An 8,111-nucleotide genomic window follows, 5' to 3' on the forward strand; every position below is an offset into this window, starting at 1 on the left:
ATGGTGGGTTAATACTAAATGTTAACCAAGTCTCTATAAAATACATTTTTAAAATTTTACTTGGGTGGCAGGTCGTCTCTAAACATGTTAAGTGAATGCAATTATATTGTGATAAATACCATTAACATATGTTCAACTACTGTGGGGTTTGATGATGTATTTCTTCTCTGTCAAGTCTTTTCCAAACATTATCAAGTTTTTATTGATTTGACTTCTCTAAGAAATTTGTGACTTCATGTAGCTTTGGCCTTTGGGTATCTTTCAGTTTAATTTTCAGTCTTCTGGAATATTTTTCTCTTGTGTTATGTTAACTCAGAATTATACAGAATAATTTCCCAGTTAGATGAATGAAGCAACTAGAAAAGACAGTAAGTAACAAATGCCACAAATCTCTTCTAAGCACAATTCAGGCTTGGAGAAAGTTTTGAAAAGAAATATGTGCCTCTGTCTTAGCATTTTACTATTTCTCCCAAACGTATCGGTGACAGCTACTTAATCACATTAATTTCTCATGAAATCCAGTCCAAATATTTTAGTCTTACCAGTACTATACTTGTAGTTTAAGAATAAACCCTTGTGGGATGCTTTGATACATTAAGTGAATGTTCTGAGATAATTAAACTCACTTTTATCTAAGGGTTTTTTAAAAATTAAGGCTACATGTATGATATTATAAAAATTACAAAAATATAAGTGATACATAAAGTAAGTTACAAAAATATAAGTGACACATCTTTTAAGTTCTTTCTAATTGATAATTATAATGGTCACATTTTTATTGTACTTGTAAAATCTGCCTTAAGATGAGGTTGGATGAGGTTGGATCTGGTTCCTCAGTAAGCTAGGATGAGCACTTAGTAACCGAGTTGTGCCACCAGGGGGCGATGTTGGTCCTTCATTGCTGGGTAAGCCGGCAATGGCCTCCGCCCAGTCTATAAAGCTGCTTTCTGATTAGGAGTGGCTCATTATCACTTCATGGTTGACACAGTTATGAAAGAACTCTCTAATCACTCTGAGAGGCCGTTAAAGAAGCTAGTAAAAAGAAGTTGATAAACTTGATCAGATACCTTGAAAACTTCTGAAGAACGTTCAGCTGCCTTGAGGCTCATCATCAAATCCTAACAACTACTCTAAGGCAGAAAGTAAAATTATAAAAATTCCATACAAGACACACATTTCATTAAAGATAAAAGGGAGCGTAGGTTAAGAAGTACATGATGAATGGCCCCCAAACTGCTTATTAAAGAACAAACGACCATGAAAATGTCAATCAACTAGGTCTTTTAATTTTTTTTAACTTTTTTTCTTTTTTTAATCCAATTCAAAGTACTTGGTTATACCTATCCCTCTACAGCCTCAGGGTACAGAAAAGTTCATATTAACACTGAGATCTGAATGTTTGTTAGCTTGATAAACCCATTGTGGAAATGTAGAATCTTGGCTCCATTAAAAGTCTTCCCTGTATTTTAGAAGAATCTCTGAGAGCCCACGCTGTCTCTCCTGCTTGGGGTAAAGGTTCCTTCTATTATGAGTCTTTTACTGTGGTCCAAATGCTGATAGAGTGCAGGGAGAAAACTCCCTCAGAAGTGCAGAGCCTTCTTCCCCAGCCTTTGGAAAGGAAGTGGTCACCACAGTGACCCTCCAACTCTGGCAAGCCTGTTGTGGACACTATTCTCAAGGTGTGTCCAATCTCAGGGCCCTGCTCTTCCTCCTGATAGTCCAGTGTTTACCAACCTCCTCTTCTTGCTTCAGTTTACCAAACCAATCCATAAGCATTCTTTCCCTCCACATTAAAACAGGAAGGATGGTAACTCAAAAATAATAAACTAACCAACTTCTCATTTCTTTCTCCTGTAAGCCATTCCTGTTGGCAGCCATTTTGCCATTTGGAATAGGGAGAAGGTAACTCAGAAAGCAAAAAACGATAAAACTCTCATGGAGGAAGGAAAGGGAAATGGACTACTGGAGCTTCTGGATCCTGTGAAAGGAATGAGATGGAGCACGTGGGAGACAGTAGAGAAGAGCCCTGATATGGTCTGAACTGTACCCCCCCCCACCCCAAATTCACATACTGAAATCCTAACTCCCAGTTCTTCAGAATACAACTATGCTTGGAGAGAGGGCCTTTAAAAATGTTACTAAGTGTTAAAGGAGTTCATTCGGGTGGGCTCTAATCCAAATACATCCTTGAAAATCCTGACAGAGACACACATAGAGGGAAGAGGACGTGAAGGTGCAGGAGGAAGGCCGCCATTTGCAATCCATGAAGAGAGGCCTTGCAAGGAGCCCACCCTGCTAATACCTTGATCTCAGACTTCCAGTTTCCAGAACTGTAAGAAAGTCAATTTCTGTTGTGTAAACCATCCAGTTCCTATGCTATGGCAGCCACAGCAGACTGATACAGCCTAATTTTCCTCTCCTGCTAATGTGTTAAAGGAAAGTTAACATGTGAATAGAGTGAAGGGACACTGAGAGCAGAGGTCTTTGTCCTACTTTCCATAGGATTCTGGAAGAAAACACCTCACAGTCCTTGATCCCACATGGGGTGTCCCATCTGTGTATAACTGGTCACATAGTTGGAAGTAGGAGGACAAATATTTACTCATTCCCTCTCCCCTCAGCTCCTGTGAAACCAAAAAGTCCCTAACACCCACCCATGAGGGCCAGTATGGAGGAGGTACGAGGAGGCTCACATGCCAGAGGACGACCTAAAGAGAGTAGTCGCTGCTGTAGGGGAACAATCTGGACTCTAGGCCAAGACTGCAGAGTAGAGTCACCCAGGAGGCGTGGGTCACACTTACACTGTGTCCCTTGAAGTGTGAGGGAGGCTTAGCTAGTGGGGAGCAGCATCAGGTCAGCCGAACAGAGTGGACAATAACCAGGTGGCCGGTCACCATTGCTGAGATGCCATCAGCAGTCAGAGACATCTGGATGCAGAGCTGAGCTGAGCACGCCTTGACTCCACTTCCACGAGGGCACAGTAAGCTCCCCTGGTCCAGATGCCACCTTGGGGTGGGAAAGGAGCTGTGCTGTGGAATGCTGGAGAGGTGAGGGCTGCCCTGTAAGGAGCCTGAGCCAGTGAGCACTCCTTCCAAGGGTCACTTTCCCTTCTCCCGGCGCATGGAAGCTGAGTGTGCAACCTCCTACACAAGTGGCCCAGGGCAGCCAAGGGAACCGTGGAATCACACGGCGCTGACCACCATTTCTCCTGCGACGTGGGCAAAAGTCACATGCACCGTGTGGGCGCCATGCCCTGGAATGTCACTCCTGGGACATGACATAATCATCCTGTCCCTAAAGATACTGCCCCATTGTCCCTTTGTTTTCTTTCACCTCTGTTTCTCTTTTCCTTCTGTATTATCTAGTGCTGCCCCGCCCCCTGACGTCATCACCCAAACCATCTGCTGATAGGCAGACAAAGCCGGCTGTTTGCTCTTAATTTAAGGGGGAGGAATGGGGGGTGGGGGGAGGGCAAAGCTGAGATACTTACTGAGACTGTGAAATCTGGATTAAGGTGGGTCTTGCAATTGAAAGGGTGTCCATGAAGACTGAGCGGGGACAATGGTGCAATAGTTTAAGATTGCTGCACATAGCAAGGCAGCCCTATCTAAGCGGGTCAAGGGAGTCTTAGGGGTGTATTAACTTTGATGTTTTCAATCGAACAATGGATGGGTCTTTTTGGAAGATTCTGGGAATACAAAGTTACAGACGTTCCTCGGTTTCTGATATGGTCAAGTTCTGAAAAACCAATCGTGAATTAAAAATATCATTAAGTCAGAAATGCATAATACACAGAACCTGCCACTCATCCGAGCTAGGCCACACAGCACGTCTTGAGGGGCTGACAGGGAGCTGGGGTTGCTGCTGCTGCCCAGAACCCAGAGAGGATCAGACCACATATCACTGGCCAGGGAAAAGATCACATTCAAATAAACCAAGCTCAGAAGGCCAAGGGACATATGTTTTCTCTCATATGTGGAAGCTAGAGAGGAAAAAGGGAATAAAGGTGGGGACTGGGGAATCTCATGATCAGTAGAGTAGAAGAAAGGAACTAGGGGAAGGAGGAAGGGAAGGAAAGGGGAATGATATTGGCCAAATTTTATTACTATTTTCTGTGCATATACAAATGTGTAAAATAAATCCCCTCATTACATGTAACTCTAATGCACCAATAAAAAAGTATGGAAGAACAAAATCCAAACTCAAAATTCCAAGCACAGTTTCTACTAAATGTGTATTCTTCTTGTACCATTGTAGGGGGGCTGGAAATCCTCAGTCAACCCATTGTAAGCTGGGGACCACCTGCATTTGCAACTTCTGGGCAAGATGTCCCTGGAATAGTAAACCTATGTTGGAGAAGACAGTGGCCCAGTGAAGGCAAGCTAATGAGGACAGCAAGATGTGCAGTGTAGACAGTTCCATTCCTATCTGGGAGGAGGAAAGCCCCCGTTCTGACATGGATGCGGCAGTGTTGCCAAGTGTTAGGAGCCACGCACACTGCAGCTGCGGGAGCACACCAGGCTTCGTCGCTTACCACGTGTGGGGCTGGAGCTAGCTAATCTCAGTTTCTGAGAGAGAGCAAGTTCTGTCCATTCATGTTATCAAAGTCTATCATCAGGCCTCGTAGAACCTCAACATCTATGGCGAAATCCAATATGAACTTCAATGGCCATTACAGAAAGTCAAAGAGAAGCCAGGGTGGGGAGCCAGGCTGATGCTTAACTGGTTCCTCAGAGAAGCTATAGGAAGAGACAGGCCATGAGCAGAGCTGAGACTGACAGGGGAGGATGGGGCGGGGCAGGGCTGGCCTTGCCTTCTGAGTGATTCTGCTATCTGCCTTACGCTTCCTCGCTTCCTCCATGTCCCACCACCTGGGGCCTCTGTCTGAGCCTCCGTGGACACAGATTTCCAACCCTAGATTCCTTCCCAAATGTAATCATGAGAAAATGGAAGTTCGCTGGCTGGGAAAGGAGACCCACACTTACCTCCTGGAAGGTCTGGTCATCACAGCTGACCACCATGTGACCCTGGGAGAACAAGTCACTGGCCCTCCAGTCACACAGTACTCCCTGTGAGATCTGCTCTGTGCTTCTTTTGTACTTTATAGGCTTGTTGTGGACGTCAGATGGAAGAGTATAGTCAGTTTTGGATACTTCACTGATCAAGGCATCTCTAAGGGGCTTCCCCTTCCATTTTCCCCTGTGATCCTCTAACACCCTCTGTTCCCCCATTTCCACTTGACCTGTGTCTGTTTGTCCCTTCTCTGTATCCTGGGTGTCAGGGCAAAACCCTTATTGCAGGCTACCTCTGTCTAGGTTCAGTTGGGTGTACAAGGTAGGCCGTCACATATCACGAGACCACCAAAGGGCCCTGAAAAGAGCTTGACTTTGAGGCAGAGTCCCGGGTCAACCGGGGTCTAATGCTGGGTTGTCTGTTTCCACATCTTCAAAGCAAGTGAGAGCTTGCTGTGTGGACATGCATCTCCACACCAGTTAGCATGAGAGAAAGAACAAATGCTTTACTCACCTCTCAAGGTCTGCTGGGACAGTGGGCACTTCCCTATTGGCTTGGGAATTCATTTGACCCCCTGGGCCAGGTAGTCTGTGTTCAAATCCTGACTTCACTACCCAGGGTGGGAACTAGACAGTAAGGGGGTGAAGTACTCCACTTCCCACAAGATCTGTAAGTTTAACCAAGAAACTTTGTAATCAAGTTAGATAATATTTTAATGCAATGTTTTAGAAAATCATATCAGTAAACTATAGCTCACACACTGGCTGTCTGTATTGTCAATCATTTTTTTTAAGAGCTGAGAGTAGGGCCAGTGGAGTGAGACAAGGTTGTACAAGCAAGAGATCAAATCCTGTCTTTATTTAAAATGTTAGTGTTTTATTCTTTGTGAATTTGGGAGTTTATAAATAAACTTTTCAAAATATCATTTTTCTTAACTGGGTGCAGTGGAACATTCCTGTAATCCAGCAACTCAGGAGGCTAAGGCAGGAGGATCACAAGTTTGAGGCCAGCCTCAGCAACTTAGTGAAGCCCTGAGCAATTTAGCAAGACCCTGTCTCAAAATAAAAAATGGGAATGTGGCTCAGTGGTTAAGTGCCTTGGATTCAATCCCTGGTACCAAACAAAACAATTATTTTTCAATGACTAGGTTTTTTTTTTTTTTACCTTACATTTGCCCCCAGTCCTACTACCACTTACTTAGCTGTGTGAACTTTGCTAAGTTACTTCAACACCCCAGGTCTGAGCTTCATTATGCATAAAATGCAGATGACAATAATAGAACCTCTCTCATCAGTCTATTGCAAAGATCAAATAAATTGATGAATGTAAAGTATTTGTGCAAGTAACTATATACATATTTTTTTTTTTAATTTTCTTCTTATGGTTGCCATCTAAGCAAAATGCAGGTTCTGCTGCCATGGAAGGAAGGGGGAAGGGCAATCAACATCTCCTACAGAGGAAGTATATTTCCCAGGTAGTTTCCAGACTCTTCCAAAGGCATACTAGGAGTGGCATGTTAAGAAAGGATTGCTTGAAGCTGAGAGAAACTCTGTTAAGTCAGTGTTTTTAACTTAAAAAGAACAATGAAAGGGTGGGGTTCAGAAGTTCTTTGTCTTTGCTGTGAAAGTCCCTCCCTTGACTCCCTGTCCCTCTTTGAACCATGAAGGCAGTACCATCGAGCACTGTTTATGGTCAGAAGGAGCCATGACTTCCAGTCAGTTGAAGGGACAGTGGTTGAAGTAGCCTTTGGAGAGGTGGGACTTGGCCTTGTAGAGAGGGAGGGGCCTCTAGGGACAGAGATAAGTGAGAGCTACTGATCAGACACAGGAGCAAGAAGCATGTCTAGAAAGTGGCCAGCCAGTCTGGGGCCTAAGTGGGCAGAGGCAGGGAGAGAAGGCGGAAGGTGTCCCAGAAGGCAGGTGGAAGGGCAGGAGCCCAGCTTTGCAGCTGTTTAAGGATATTCAATTAGGCTGTAGAAAGTAAGAGAAACAAGCAACTGGAACCAGAGGGTAAACCCTCTAGATTTGACCAGCTTCACTTACTTTTGGTTGATTTAAAAAAATCACCTACTTAGTCTGTAATCCCAGCGACTCAGGAGGCTGAGGCAAGAAGATGGTGAGTTTAAAGCCAGCCTCAGCAACTCAGTGAGGCACTTAGCAATTCTCAAGATGCTGTCTCTACATAAAATATTTAATAAGGGCTGGGGATATGACTCAGTGCTAGAGTGCCCCTGGGTTCAATTCCTACAACACACACACAAAAAAACACCTACTTTAATATGCATGTACAAATATTTAATAACAAATCCTACTATTATATATAATTATAATACACCAACGAAAAATAGGAAAGTCAAAGAAAAAAAATCACTTTAGAGGTCACTTAGCTAAGCAATGTGTTAGATGCCCAAGAGCTTGGCCATGGCTAACACGTGGGTCATAATGCTAGTGGTTGCCAAAGTTCTTTTTCAGAAACTTGAAGGTCACTTTTGTTCAACTCAAGCCAGTTGAAGTCAGTGACCTGAATCACTTGTCCCTAAACAAGTGTCCACGGAAAGGACCAAAAACTCCACCCTCAGATCACGCCAAGGAAGCCATTTTCTGAACCTGCCTCTATGAAGACCCATGGAGTTCGATGACGCATGTGCAGACCACTAATAACTTTAGTTTAACCTTTCCCCATGTCTTAGACCAGTCTCCTTCTTTATCCTGGAAATATCCCTCAACCCTGTCCTTGGAGAGGCAGGTTTGAGGTTGACTCTCTCACCTCTATGGTTGGTTGTCTCGTGAATAAACTCTTCTGTAAAATCGCGTTGTTGCAGTGACTGGCGTGCTGTGTGGTGGGCAACACAGGCCTGGTGCAGTGACAAAACTAAGTATGGAAGCAGGTGACGTAGGAGCCACAGGTGCAGCTCCTGTAAATGGAGCCTATAGACGTCATGAAGCCATTATGAGGGAGGTGGAGGGAGAGGAAGAATGGGCTCTCAGATTCAGGCTCCCAAAGCTGAAATTGGCATCTACCCAGGAGGCCCCTTCTGCCCAAGAATTGGCCAGGCCACTTGGTGGAGAAAGTGCATGCTGGTTTTCAGAACCACACCA

This window comes from Sciurus carolinensis, chromosome 15 (assembly GCF_902686445.1).
Source record: "Sciurus carolinensis chromosome 15, mSciCar1.2, whole genome shotgun sequence".
Taxonomy (NCBI): Eukaryota; Metazoa; Chordata; class Mammalia; order Rodentia; family Sciuridae; genus Sciurus; species Sciurus carolinensis.